Raw genomic sequence first — 15,877 nt, 5'->3', positions numbered from 1 at the left:
GTACAGCGAGTTAACTTGAAAGTTAGTGATGTTTTTTCATCGCTAAATAGTTGATTGTGGGGCCAGGTTGATGGGGTAGAAACCCAAGTCAACACTGGTGCTGGGCAGGAATTCTCATATTAAAGACAGCTTTTATCTGCTGCCTGGGGAATGGTTTAATGTAATTGAGGTATGAAGGTATGGGAGAGGGCTGTGCCCCGGTGGCCCTTGGACATCTGTGTGCGAAGGGGCTCTTGGCTTCAGTGTGAGCAAGCTCGAGGTTGGCCATGGCTTTGGCACTTCAAATGGAAATCCTCAAAATATAATATTTTATGGATGATTTATGCAGAAATATTGTTTGTTTTGGATTCTCTGTAGTGGAACAAAAATTACAGGTTCACAAAAAAACAAATGGAAGAGCACAGAAATGGCTGTTTAACACTAGGGCTTGTGTCCAACACATATGTTTAAAAAAAAAAATAACAGGTGTTAATAACAGAATTAATAGTGCGCTCCTCGGACAGCTCTTAAAAAATGTAGCAAACAGAAGTTTATTAAACAGGTGCAAAGTAAAACACAAAGTGTTCAGTATCTTATGAGGTACCAATGTCTTCTGCACAAGATACTTTTGGTTTGTTGAAGCTTTTTTTTTTTTTTTTTTTTTTTAATTTTTATTTTTTTCCACTGTATGCAGCCTGGAATGCTACAGAATTTGCAGTAGAAGATCTGGAAGTAAGAATCTCTGGAATAACAACTCAATGCTGTTGTTGTTGAACTAGGTCCAAAAGACCTATGTGTCATAATGGGTCTCAAGATGTGCGAAGGTCATGCTCTGAGAGTTAGAGTGTCATTTTCTTGCAAAAATAATCTGGTTTGTTGATTTTCATCTGATCAGATGTAAGGTATTACTTGTTTAAACAAACCCTCCAGGAAGTTCAGAGCTGGAGCTTAGCCAGCCTGTGCTTCTGAGGAAGAGAAATTAAAAAGAAAATGCAAAGGAAGGAAACGTGAGCTCAGGTATAGCGATGAAGTATTAAAAATAACTCAAAGTGAAGGCTTATGTAATGGCCAGTAGTCAATCACTGTTAAAATAGCTTTTTCAAATATATTAATTTAAAAGAAAACAAACCTCAGAATAAATCCACGTGTATCAGAGATGTGAGCTTCAAGATACGTTTCAGGTGCACTATGATGATTCCAGCCAAAATCAGCTGATTATTCAGCTTTACTTATTGCCAGCTATTTGTCAGCTGAACATTTACAGTACACTTAGAAATACTTTAGAGTGCTCACTTGAACAAAACGTCAATTTTGAGGATGGAAAGAAAAACCCTAGTATTTTAGTGACAGTAGCAATCCACTGCAAGCAAGCATTGCTTTAATCCACAGTGAGGCAGTCATGGCTCACCTAGCTAGTATGAGTGACTGTAAAGCCTTTAACTGTACACAGGGATGAAATGGAATTTCTGCAGTGTATATCAGCAGTCCATTTAGAATCATGGTTTTCAACTTCTTTCACGCATGTATGTTAAATCTGTCTGGTAGTATTAAATATAGCCTTTTGGGCACCCTACTAGTCAGGCCTGATCTAACCGTGATTTTTCTCTCTTAACTTGAGGAAGTACTGATTACCTGTGCCTTGTTAGGAAATTACTTCTTACATAATAGTTTCACTAGTAGAGATGGCTGAGCTGGAGTATAAAGCAATTATTCACTCAGCTGCTGGGTAATGATGAGGTTTGGTTTTTTGGGGGGGTGCATAGCTATAGGATGTGCTTTTTTAAAGTGGTAGTTTTGAAGGGGTGACTCAAGCAGTTTTTATGCTCGAGGCAAAGCACTGGGCACAATTCCTGAAGAACAGCTGGCATGGAATTGCTGCATGGCTTTCTTTGCCCACAGTGAAAGTCAAGATTTTCAGGAAAGGGCTACAGTCTTTAAAGGAGAAGGGGGGTGGACACACAAATGCATGTAAGCTGGAAATAATAATTTATTTTTATTTTTATTTTTATTTTTTTCAGAAGAAAATAAAGAAGAAAATCGCAGCATTTAAGTTTCTAAAACTTCCAACTCATTACATATTGAGTGAGCCTGCTGGATAGTTTAAACTTGCTGGAGTTTGACTTATGTCAAATTGCCTTGTATTAAAAATATCCAACAATGCGTGACATGAGGTGGATATCTTTTCGTGAGACCATATGTTTGATTGCTTGCCTTTTCCAAGTCGTAGTCTGTTTATGCTCCAGCACCTCTCTGAGAAGCGTGCTGTTACACTGCACCGCTGTTGAGCTGCCTTCAAGTAAGTGTTGCTGGGCAAGTAAGAATTCTCTGGTGCTTTGGGGTCAGGATCTTCAACTGCTAACTTTTTAGAGGAGAGACTTGTTCCCTCTCTTTACACCTAAGGCATCTGCCCACATGATGTGTCTGCTAAACTACTGTGCTTTAGGAAAGGATGTGGGTACTCAAATCTAGACCCAGGGACCTTGTGTTGGTAGGTCTTGTGCAAACAAAATGAGCTGGTTCCTGTCCCAGACAGTCGTGTCTGAACATTGGACAGAGTGACTTAAGAGGATACCTGCTCACAGTTGTGATTATTCTAGTGATAAAATGATAGAGTAAATGCCCTCGGAAAACTTCTACAGTAGCTGGCATGAAAAAACATGCTAAAGAATCTGTTTTTTCTGGCTAGGAAAATCAAGTCTGTGATTAAAGTACTACAGTGCCATAACTTGTGAAACATATATTTTCTATTAATACCTCATCTTAATAAAGTAGAAAGCATTGCAAATGGTTGGAGGGTCAAATGGGCTGGATAGCTGTCATTGTTTATTGGTATTTACTCACTTGCCTCTGACACAGTATCCTTCTAATTGGCAGGGAAGCAAATGAATTGGCTATAATTCTTCCTGCAATACTCTCAGCAGGTTGCAAGCAAATGGGAGAGGAAAGGAGAAGCTCAAATGTCTGTGGGGAGAATAACAGGACTGAAAGACCAGAAATCGGAGCTGAAAGGAAAAATGAAACTTCACAGGAGGGAGAGCTATGTGTCGGAAAGTTCCATGGCTGTAACTGCAGCTTGGTGGAAGGAACTGGGAGTAATGTTCTTTGTTCCCCAGAGGATTAACTTTTATAATCTTTTCTGTGTGAGATCTCTTACTGAAAGCAGTGAGGAGCTCTGAGCCTGTGGCTATGAGGGGCTGAAACTGAGGAAGATCTAGTTTTTTTTAAACTGTCCTCAGTGTTGTGGCAAATCCATGCCAGCCTTGACTTTTTTTTCACATCTGAATTGATGTAAAGAATGAAAGTGTCCTGTAAGCTGGCATATGGCAAAAGATAAGTAATGTCATCTGTCATGCACATCTCCTGCCTCCTTAACTGCTTTTGAATTTTGAGGTATGTTTTTTGATAGTTTCACTAAAAATGAAAGGGGGAAATGGGATAGTGCTGGATTACTGTCTTAAACCCAAGACAAAAATTGCTGCTTAAATTTGGAAATGGTAGGGCAGATGTTCTTGGCAGTTGGCTACTGGAGCCTTGGTGCATGGAAGGATATCATGTGACTGCCCACTAGGATACCTGACCGCCCTGTGCTGTAGGGCTTAAGGCGACCCAGCCTTCCCGAATGGAAAAGAAAGGAAACAAAGTAGGACAAGTTTCTGTTGGTGATGCTGTTTAAAAAACAGAAAAGAACAGAAAGAAACCAGATCCTGCTCTGCGGGTAAGGACAAATGGGAGGGGAAGGGTGCTTATTTAAAACAAAACAAAAAACACACAAGAGTTTTTAGGAAATTCCAGTTAACCAGAAATCCAGATGTGGATCAGTACTGGATCCATATGCTAGGGATAGTGTGTTGGTTTTTTTTTTTTTTTTTTTTTTTTAAGAGAGAAAATGGTGTTTCAAACTGTATTCCTTAAACCACAGTGAATGCTCAACTTTCGGTTCCAGTGCTTGAAAATTACTGCCAAAGCCTTCTGTCTGCTTGCTACGATAGTTACTACCATTATTAACCATTCTCTTGTTCAGTGCTCTTTATCCCTGAGGAAAATAAGAGCTGTTTTATTAGTGGAATTTGATGGTGTATTCTTTGGGGAGAAAGTGAGCAGAACTGGGACAGGAGGTGAGTATGTATTTACTGCCCCAGACATCGCTGCTTGCTTGTTTCATGACTAACAGACTTCCAGAAGGGAAGCAGGGCTTAAGGAAAGAAATAACTTTTCACAGACATAACGGGCCTCAAAAGATTAGCTTGTGTTACTTTAAACTTGTTTAAACTCATGCCAGGATATTGCTTTCAGATACTCTGTTCAAGGGGAAAGTGGCTTAAAAAGTGTAAGGAATGTGGGTCACAAATTAACAATTTTTCCATTGTTCTCCTTCCTCTTTGGTTAATAAGCTGCAGCACGATTTGGAGAACTCATCATGTACAACAATGGCAGGAATAGCCCATATTACAGTCTGTTGACTACTGCATGCAAGATGCATGCTGTTTGTGATATTCTTTCTGCATTATCTCAGTCACCAGCTGTGCAACCTCTGTGAGAAACTGTTACTGAATATAACTCTACAGGTGATGAGCTCAATTCCACTGCCATTCTTCTCTGATTTTTTCCCAGTGTGAGCGTCACTAAAATATGCATAATGTCAGCTGTATCTCTTATGCTTAGAGAGATTTCATTGCTTTTAGTACATTTTTGTAAAAAGTTTGGAAATTGGTTCTCAAATGTGGGTGAAGGTAACACTAGGAAAATGCTTCTGATATGAAGTGGCTTCCTCCCAATATACCTTCATGTATTTTTATTCTTCCCATACCTCTTCAGAGAAATTTCATGAGAACCAGGTGAGTCTAGCTGAGTTTAAAAGGAATGTTTGTCAGAGTATAAACTAAGCTCGTGTCTCAGCAGAAGCAGGCATCCTTCTTTCCCAATTTTGAATAGTTACAGAATTGCTTGTTGCCTTCTAAAGGTGCATCTTAGATGGTTTTCATTAGGCAAAAGCGTAAGCTGGTGTTATGCTGTGGGAGGAGCATAGGACAAGAAAGAAACAGAAGACATTTTTCACAACCCTTGGAAAGCTTTCAAAAAGAAAAGAAGTATTAATTCACTAGGGGAAAATCTGAAGAAAGTGCACACAGCTGCTATCAAGTAAATTGTGCTGGGCTGATCAGATGACAAAAATGTTGGAATACACTTCAGGGTCTGCAATTGCGGTGCCAAAGGAGATCTAACAGGACTTCCATAAGCGAGCAGGAGTTTTTGATGGAAGAACTGTTCTGTATCCTTAGTGCTGAGATGTGCAAGCCTTCCCTCCTATTGGATTCTCCTCTAAGGAATTTAAGTTAAAAAAAAAAAAATAATAATAACAATTCCAGCATTAAAGAATATGAAGTAACGATAACGTTATGCATAGTCTGGCTCAATTTTGGTACCCACTATTGTAGAATCTCCAAAATGTGGGAATCTGATAAACTTGAGTTCTGACACACTTGGAGTGAAATCCCGAATGGTTGTTTTGACACCTAAAGCAGAGTTCCAGTGCTGTTTAGGTGTGTAGATCAAAGACAGCAAGTTATACAGTCTGTGCTCAATGGCTTCCTAGCTAGAGATGTTTAAAAACAAAATCCTCCCTGTTTGGCCCAAAAATTGTTTGTACACAAATCCGGATGTGCAAGCATACACACAGGTAGCTAAGCATAGGAAATTGAATCTCTTGTGGCAGAGCCCTTATGACCTGGAGGTGAAATGGTGTTTGTAACTGGAAGCTCATGAAGACCTGGTTCCCCTCAATCTATGGAAGTGTGGACCTTCATTCCAAGCTGCAGCACTAGCCCACACTGTAAATCATGAAATCAGCTGATCACAAAACAAAATCAAACATTGTATTTGTCATAGCAAATAGGTGCTGTACAGTCTTTATAAACAGCAGAGTATAGCATTTGTGGATTAAATGTTATCAATATTCATAACTGTTATCTGCATTTGTCAATGTGATGAAAGGGCACCTAGCTGATGGGTGCCTGGTCCAGGACTGAGGCTTCCAGGCAGGACTACGATCAAGTCAGCAGTTCTGCGTGCTTTCAGGGAGAACTGCATCCCACTAGATGTTCCAGGAGGAGTTTATCCTTCTTGGCTCTCCCACTCCGCAGTAATTAACAATAATCAAATGACTTTACAATGACGATCCCTTTGGCAGAAGAGTAGGCTGAATTCAGTATTTCTGTACCTCAAATCTCTCTTTATCCGCAACTAAAAAATATCTGATAATTGCTCTTAGTTAGATGTCTTTTGTAATAGCTGACATTCTTCAAAGAAGATGAATAAAGTTGTGTATACTGAAAGCACGTTTTTTTGAGGTACAGTTTAGGTCTTTTCCATTTATATCAATGAAAACTGTCTAATTCATGGTGGTCTGTGATTCTCATTCTTGTTGCATTTCAGGGCTGATTTGTAAGTTCAGCACTGCAGCAATAAGTGCATCTAGATATCAAATCTGCCTGGGATCTTAAGTAAAAAAATGAGGGCAGCTGTCTCTCTGAAGGTGAGGAACTTCCAGTGATTTAAAAGGAGACTGACTTACTACAAAATGGCATTTACCTTGAGTTCTGTGTTCAGTATTGGGCACCTCGATACAGAAAGGATATTGTGGTGCTGGAGCAGGTCCAGAGAAGGGCAAACAAGGACTGTGAAGATCTTGGAGAATATCTCCTATGAGGAGAGATTGAAGGAACTGGGACTGTTCAGTCTGGGGAAAAGGAGGTTGAGGAGAGACCGTATTGCTTTCTTCCAGTACCTGAAAGGTGATTGCAGCAGAGCAGATCGGGTCTCTTCTCACTGATGACAGGTGACAGGGTGAGGGGAAAATGGCCTCAAGTCGCACCAGGGGAGGTTCAGGTTGGATGTCAGGAAAAACGTCTGCACAGAAAGCACTGTTAAGCACTGGAATGGGCTCCCCAGGAGGTGGTTGAGTCACATCCCTGGATGTGTTTAACAACCATCTGAATGTGGTGCTCAGGGGCATGATCTAGCAGAAGGCTGCTAGAGTTAGGGTAGGATGGTTGGGTTGTGGTTGGACATGATGATCCTTGAGGTCTTTTCCAACCTGAGCAATTTTACGATACTATGATAAACCCAAGCTTTCCTTGTAAGTGGCGTGAAGTCAGATCTGTGTCATTCATTAGTATCAGAAGGACTGTTCTTGCTCATGGGAGAACATAGCTTATAAAAACACAGTACAGTTTCAAGTTTATTTTCCTACTTTGTTGTTTTTCACCTTTTTTATACTCAATGCAAGCTGGTATGGACTATAAAATTAGGATGCTTGGTCTTTACTATCCTGTTGGAATTCAGTTTGTCATATGTGTTCATCTGATGACCATAATCTTGGTTACCTACAAGGAACTGAATACAAGAAACACAGAGCTAAATGCATTAGTTTTTGAATGCTGCAGTAACATTTAACAGGCTTTTATTCTTTACTGTATGTTAATTGTTTGTTCCTAGCTCATCCTTGAAATAAATTTAAATGTACGTGCGTCTTCTCTTGGGTTTTAAAAAGATAAGCATTTGAAAGCTGGGAGTGATTTGTATGGGAGATAAGCATTCACGCAGCAGGATAGGAGCGGAAAGTTAAGTGGAGACTAAATAAGTAAATAAATGGATCCTTCACTTAAGTTACTTTGTAACATCTTACTGAAAATTTTCTTGCTTTTCTTCTGAAGTGAAAGGGTCTGATGTAAGGGAGCAATTCTTGTTCTTTAATCATAAATGTATCTCTTCACATACGATTTTGTATAATGCTTTTTAAAAGGGACAGATTTTATTTGATTCAAAGGAAAATGTGGATTTACATTAAGAATACTCTGATTTCTTTTTTGGATCATGTATTTTCTATACAAGCATAAAAGCTCAGTACCCCCAAAACCCAGCCATTGCTTTTTACCCCAATACCTAAGTGCTTTTTTAGGACTTGAGTATCCGAGCCTGGATTCAGTCTGTTTGCAAATACTAAAATTTAGTACAGAAACAGCAGGCGCTTTCTTCCTGAGGCAGATTCATTGACAATATAACACAAAGTAAACTGAGGTGGATAACAGTGCAATTGCTACAGTAGAGAAGATCTTGCATTCCTGAGCAACCTTAAGATAAAATATTGCAGGCAACTTAGAAGTTTTAAATTTGCCTGGATAGCTAAAATGAAACTACTGTTTTATGTAACCACTGCATATGTACTTTCTTTAATGAGTACTCTGTTAAGATTTTGTTGTTGTTGTTGTTGTTGTTGTTGTTGTTCTTGAAGTACTGGTTCAGTGCATCATCTCTGATATGTGAACAGAAAATTACAAAGTTCAGAGGGTTATTTTACATTTAGAGGTAAGCTTAAGGCTGGAAGATAAGCTGAGGATAGGAGAATAATTATGACAGTGAGCATGGTACTTTATAAAAGTGACACCTCACTTTCACAAATAGGGAAGGTGGACATGAAAATTGCAGGAAGATCATATGCTACACCAGTGATACAGCAACCGGTGGAGTTTGTCACAGATGCTGGTCTAGAGTTGAAGAAGTTGCATTAACTCTGCATCTTCATTTAATTTGAGATGTGAGGGAGAGTGAAGTTGTAGCAGATGGTGAACCCTGATTTCTTGCTTGTGTGATGAGGCAGATAACAGCCCATATGGGTTTGGCATCCACACACTCCCAATACCGGTAATTTCCAGAGTAAGCATTTAGGATGAGCAAGTAAGGGATCTGGCCCTGGTAACATCCTTTTGTTATGACAGAAGGAATTTCTTTTTTCATGTTCTTGCAGACTGACCCAATCAGAATTAGCTATGAATTCATGTTGAATGGGGGGAGAAGAAAGAAATAACTCTGGAAAGAACTGAATTTTCTATGTGAAGTTTAGCATTTTTGCTTTGGGTTGGGAATACATTTAATTAAAGTAATCAGGAAAAGTAAACCTCAAAATTGAGAAAAGAAATGGTATATTAATCATCATCAAACTGTTCTTTTCCTATTACAATTTAGCAACAAATCCCAGACCCGCTTACTTGCCTCCTACCTCTGAGTTAGAGATTTGATGAGCCAATAATTTATCTGAAAGGCTAGGGGCCCCAGCAATGAATGTTGTGACATTTACGCCCTTTGTGAATTGAAGCCAGACTTCTCAAAGCTGAATGCTCCAGCTGTGTTGGAGGCCTGGAAAACATTTTTTCTTTGGCATCTAGTACCAGAGAAGCCCCTTGGAGTAGAATTCTCCAATTAATGGCCATCCCGGTTGGCTTGGAACGCCTCCACCTGAAGTGGGGCAGAACAAGGGACACTTTCAAACTGTGAGCAATTTTGTTGTCTTTACAAGGAAGATTGTTCTGATCCAGATCGGCCTTTTTTCCCCAGCAACAGGGTCATGTCAGGAAGGAATGCAACATCTTTGGTTCAGTTCAGGGGGTAACCTTATTCAGTTTGCAGAGCTGCTTGCAGAACTGAGAGCTTCAGTCTGTAAGATGGACTAATGCCCAGTGTGGCTAGTAAAAGTAACACTGCTGTTAAAGTCATCACTAGAGAAAAAACACACCCGCTAACTTCAAATAGGCTGTTGGCTTCTTGAGAGAGGGCCAAACTTCTTGAGATACTGAGAATTTTGCCAGTTACCCAACCATTATATGTATATATGTTATATGTGTGTATAAAATGTTCCTTTTTAGCCTGAATTGCTAAGGAAACTGGACATAAATGAGCTCACTGTCTGTTTATCCATCCCCACTTCAATGGCTTTTAGCCTCACTGCACAGTTTCTTCTGACACTGGAAGAAAGTTTCAAAGACAAGTAAGCTCCCACCAATTAGGGGGACATCAGGAGCTGGCAGAGGGGCAAGGACAGCCCAGAATCCATCCTGTGTGATGGCCAGCCAGCAGGTGACCGGTCACAGCATGAGCTGCCTCTTGCACCCACCCCCTTTGGGGATATGCTATTGGAACCTGGGCTTGTGCCAGGAATGACACTTGATGAGGAGTAATGATTCCAGCACACCAGCAGGAATCCAGCCTTTTCTAACTGTGCTGCTTGTAGAGCAGCTTCTTAACAAGATCAGTTATGGGGATGTGTTGCCTCTAATTTTTTTCTGCTGTGCAGTGCTTTGCTCTGACAGCCTGCTTTTCTGCTTCTAGCAATGTGCAGAGCTGCATTCATCTCACTATGCAAACAACTTTTATGCACTGAAACAGCAAAAACAGTCTTGGCCATACTGAATCCAACAGCAGGAGTGATGGCCTTCCCATTGTCACTGATTTCTCCTGAGGGCTTCTTGCTTTTTTCTTTACGACCACAAGTCTTTGCAATCATTGCAGGTAATATCAATTTTCCTATGATATAGATGGCTGGATCTTTTCTGATGAAGAGAGATGCAAAGAGAAGACTTTAGGTTATGATGAATTGGCCAAGGGAAGCTCCTCTGGGTAAAATCATGGTATCTTGATTATTGATTACTGTTTTTTCCTATTCACCATATGTATAATAAGCTCCTAATGGCCTGAGAGTTTAACTGCCATTCTGTAAAGTTATAGGCAAAGTTGTGCAAATTTGATATGCCTTCATGTTTATCTGATTGAGGCTTACTCAATCAGATAAACCAGATGTTGCCACCAGGAATTCTCTGAAGAGAGAATACTTTTCATGAAAGGTCTTGCTGTGTGGAGTAGGTTTCTATAGATGGTCTAGCAAATGATGTATACTGCTCAGAGGGAATAGCAAGATGGCAAAATCATACTTGAGGTTACTTATCCGACTCCTTTTCTAAGCAATAAGGATAATTTGTTGAGAAGATGCTGTTCTTCAGTTTTTGGACACTTTTGTATGGCTTCATATTTTCTATTAGTCTTTATTTTGTTAATACATGCAAACATTTGTCTTTCATTTTCTCTGAGCAAAAGTAAAACAAGTCAACCAGTAACTATGCTGTCAAAGTGTAAATGACTTGCAGTTTTACTGAAAGTGGGGTGGTAAGATGTATTGAAGTCACAGTGTATGAAGAAGCTGGCCCAGCAACGTAATCCCTACACTCCTCTTATAAATGGTCACAAATTTCCATATTCTGTGTTATGGAAAATATTGGTTAGGATTTAACAGGACTCTTTTTCTTGGTGGGGCAATGAGGGGGACATGTTAACAGAAATACAGAAGGAAACAATGAAGGAATTAAAATCCTGATGAATTAATACAGGAGAAAACACGGATCACAGAATGTTAGGAAGATAGTTTCTCCAGTAAACTCAATGTTTCACCCCTTTAGTCTCCACCTGGGTCCCAAGTGACTCACTATGAATTAAAGATGCAGATGAATGCTTTGAGATAAGGGAAATTTATTTGTCACCGTCCATCTTGCAGCTGTACTATCAGAGAAGCAGTCTGCTGTAACTGGTAGAAGTGGCTGCCAATCAGTAACTCCATTCACAGATGAATTTGTTTCAGCACTTGCTTCATGCATCTCTACCTTGGTTCAAGCTGTCTGCATGTAGCATCCCTACGCACCGATGCATCATCACACAATACTGGTCCTTTGCAGGCACATATGCAGGCACAGTGTCTTAGATGTGCTTGGGATTCACTATGACTTCCAACAGAAAATTAAAAACTGTAAAATGAATAATATGAAATATTTATGAAATAACTTTTTCAACAATAAGATATTCCTAAGACTGCTAGTATCTCAGTTTATTCCAGGACATATTGCAATGTTATAAATTAATTAAGGTTAATTTATTTTTAAAGTCTTCAAAGGGTGCTTGAGGATATAAGGGGATTGTGCAAATGCAGTCACTGTGTCAAAGGTGAGCAGTGTTTAAAAGTAAGAGATTCAAGAAGTAACATCCTGGCATTTAAATTTCCAGGCAGCTGCGTGAGCTGCTGTTTCTTCCTAAATCAGCAGTGTCTCATGGGAACTGGCTGGGACAAGCTGCTGGGTGTTTTTACGTCACTGTAGTGAATCTGCTCTTCCTGAAAAGCTGGAACCTATTTATTTTTAACAGCCCCACTTATTTCCCGAGGGTCGGCGTGTTTTCACATACTGCATTTTAAAAATTTCTGAAGCAGAAATGACGATTAGACCTGTCAGTCCTTGCACAATGGAAGACTTAGTTAGCTGCCAGCTCCCTCACCTCCTCTCACGGTGGCAAGCCATGAGGTTTTGATACAAGAATACAGTAAGTGACATATTTCCAGTTTTTGACACCCCCTCCACTTTGCTATGATCATAATCAAATTCTAATACCCTGTTGTTTGAACTAATCTGGCTGTAAAAGTTAGATATAGGCATACATAATGTGTATACAGAGAGGTAGAGATGAAGGAGAGCCTACCTGAGTACTGATTGAAGGATTCTGGGCTTGTAATTAATTTCCTATGTGCTAAATGGTTTTTATTGCAATCAGGAGATCTTCTCTTTCTTTCTAGTGACTTCACCTGTGTGGGGCTTGCTGGTTTTCCCTCTGCAGCCACAAACTGCCGTGACATGTGAGGAAGGATGTAGTTGGATCATGGGCCCTTGAAGAAAAGAGGGTCAAAGGCCCTCAGTGCTTATCCCATGAACGTCTGAGAGTTTAGTAAGGAAAATGAAATAGAAAATACAATATAATAGAATATAGAAAGTAGTAGAAGTATATAATAATGATCTGCTTCTCTTTTCTGCTTGCTTTCACAACTGTTTTCTGAGAAAATCTGAAGTTTGTTGCATTTGTGCTATGGGACAAAGATATGCAATGGGATTTTTTTCTGTAGGACTGGAATTCTAGTTCCTAATCAGTTCTAATGGTAGACAGAGGGTGAAAGAGTTTCCATGTTCTTGATGTACTAAGTGTGTGCTCCTACTGCAGGGATGTTTATTGGTGACTGTTCTGCTCTTCTGATATATATGGGTGTTTCCATGAAGCTAAAAGCATGTGATGGTCACTATTTTTCCTCTGCCTAAATCCAGTGGGAACAGAACTTCAGCAAAGAACTGAGAATTAGTACAGAGCTTCTCAACTTTGTAATGAGGTATCTGTATAAATCTGCTATGGGAAGCAGTAGTTTGCATTTTCTCAAACAATTAGTAAATAATTTTTTAGAGTTATGAAAGCTAATTTTCTTCTGTCAAGTTTTCAATTATTATTCCACTCTTTACTATGAGTACAACCTCTTATTTCTGCTGAAACAGCCTTCATCTAAACTACTCAGAGTTCCAATAATATTTTCTCATTTTAATTTTTTTAGACTATGTTCAGGACATTTTTTTACTGTAGATATAGTAGGACATTAGATGACTATTCTAGAAGTGTAAATAAAAGTGATTCTGAGGATCTGTTAGCTACTTAAAATCATTTGTGGTTGACGTGATTTGGAGATCAATGGTATTAGCGCAAGTGAGAAATGTATATAAATCTGAGTTCATCTACTGTAAATGTCAGACTTTTGAAAGAACAGTGAGTTGTGCTGCAGCCCAGGTAATGGGTTGTTTTTATTTTTATTACTTCAGGCAAAAAAAACCCTAACCAAAGTACTTTGCTGTAGAAAGTAAGTTGAGGGTTCATATTCAATACATACATCCTGGCCGGATATCTACATGGAATTGACAAAATACCAAAAACGTCCTGTTCCAGAAGCTGTGGAGTATGATGTAAAATCTGGGATGGATCATTTAGGGTTGGTCACTGGTTGTTCCAAAAAATATCTGGAATAATTTTTTTTTTTTCAAGACACTCTTTTTTTGTCCATTAACTTCAGTAAAACACCAGAACTGTTTTTTTCTTTTAAAGAAAATAACATCCTATCAGTGTTAAGGGGTTGTCTTGCTGCTCCTAAGTCCCAGCTAAGTAGCTGTCTTTTCCATGACTGTTGTGATCCCAAGGTGAATACTTCCTGAGAAGATGCTATAGGTCATAGACTTAGGAAAATTGGAGCTAGTTCAAAATTGAGTTTCTTAATTGAAGCATCTGAATTGCTGCCGTGGTGCTCCAGATCAGGAGGAATGTGAGCCTAGTACGTACAATACTACTTATTAATTTCTCTCAATTGTAACTCCATCGTTGAGGTTTATTGCAATAAAAATAATAAAGCTGTTTTGGGAAAATTTATATACTTAAAGGTTTTCCATGTGTGAGTCTGAATGCTGTAATTATATACAGCACGAGAGAACTTCCTTAATTTTTCAAGAGCCTTTTGTGTGGAATCCTCCATTGATAGTGCCATTCTTAAAGTGATAAGCAAAGTATCTGTCAGTTCCACTGCCTTGAGTCAAAGCAGTGGTAGAACACATGTTCTTTTGTTTCTGTGTGCCTTGCCCCTATTACTGTGCTGCTATGCTAGACTAAGTTTAAGTACTCTTAATTATCACTGCAATACAGTGGGTACAGGAATAAGCAGAGCTGCCATGGCCTCAAGTCAGGTGATGAAGATTTATATACAGCACACTAGACTTTGGACTGCGCGTGGGAAAGTCATGTAACAAATTCAAGACAAGCATATCTTGACTGACTAGACCAGAATTTTCTACAAAACCATTTTTTTTTCCTCATGTAGGGGAAAAATGGATGGCAGGCTTGTGCCTGTAAGTCAAACATGACTTTTTTTTTCCTTTAGCACACTTTGCCCCAGACAGAAGAAATAATCTATAGTGTTTTTAGTCTTCTCCTTTTCAATGAATGAATGGTCAAGACTGTTCCAGGTTCAACCACAATTAACTTCAGTGATATGGGATTACGCTGGTCCATTGAGTTTCTCTCAAGTTTGGTGGGCTGCCAACAGAACTACGGCAATTCAAGTGTTCCTTACAAGTAAGGCTTGAACTTAAAAATCATACATTCATTTATCTTTTTAGCTGGCAAATCACACAGCTGTTTACAGTGGCACTAGTAAACAGAATGGTGGGAATCCTCCATGAAGTTTCACTAGACAACTTTCTGAAAATATATTCTTCAGTTTCTCTTTGCCCTTATAGTTGGAGGAGATAGGTGGCTCAAATTTTCTGAGTAAACTTCAGTCCTTGTGCTTGCATTTACCTTCCAGAATAATGACCTTCATTGGTAGCTCATCTCATAATTTCTTCGTGAGAAATTTGGCCCTAATTAAAAGTGTTAAGCCTCATTTATAATATAATGAATACACTCAATCTTAGAAGCTAAGTACTCCCAGACTGCTCTCAGATGTGAGGAGGCATGTGAAAATCCCACATATTGGAGGCACAAGCCAGAAAGTACTGGTCAAGCACTGGATTAAAGACCAAATAAGAAGGTAGATCTCATTTGGCTCTGCTGTAACTTTTAGGCAGACATAAGGAGGGAAGGAAGAGAACAGCTGCTAAATTGACATCCCCAGAGACTGAAGTCTTTCATCTAGAGGTGGATGCCGCAGTACAAGCTTCCTTGATTGGCATGCTGTCACAAGGACACCCTCAAACTCATTCTCAAGGGAGCCTTCTAAAGTAATGTACTGCACCTACACCTGTGACCTTGCTTTTTATATTGTTGGACATGACTGCAAACTCAATAACTTCTGGGTTTTGTGTGTCTTCCTTAGTTTGAACTATGGACCTGATGCAGCTCTGCATGGTACTTGTTTCTGACATAGGTATGGGCTCATGACTTGGAACACAAGCTACTTCATCTACTGAAAAATAACATTGCAAATTTCTATCTTCTGATATCATCTTTTCCCAAGGCACAGAAAAAGGACTTCTCTGAAGATTTGATATGCATTACTGTTTGGTACACATTAGTGTTTGAGCTTAGGCCAATATTTTTATTATCCTCCTTTTGTCTTGCTGTCTTAAATCTCCTATTTCATTCTACACATATGTCATTATCTGAATACTCACATCCACAGTCACGAGGATTATTTTGTTGTGGTTAGATAGTTATAATAGTATAATCCCTA

The sequence above is a fragment of the Centrocercus urophasianus genome, unplaced genomic scaffold, assembly GCF_019232065.1.
Source record: "Centrocercus urophasianus isolate 14NV4802_14NV808 unplaced genomic scaffold, USGS_Curo_1.0 seq_10, whole genome shotgun sequence".
Classification (NCBI taxonomy): domain Eukaryota; kingdom Metazoa; phylum Chordata; class Aves; order Galliformes; family Phasianidae; genus Centrocercus; species Centrocercus urophasianus.
The sequence above is the reverse complement of the archived record's forward strand: the minus strand, read 5'-3'. Positions refer to the sequence as shown.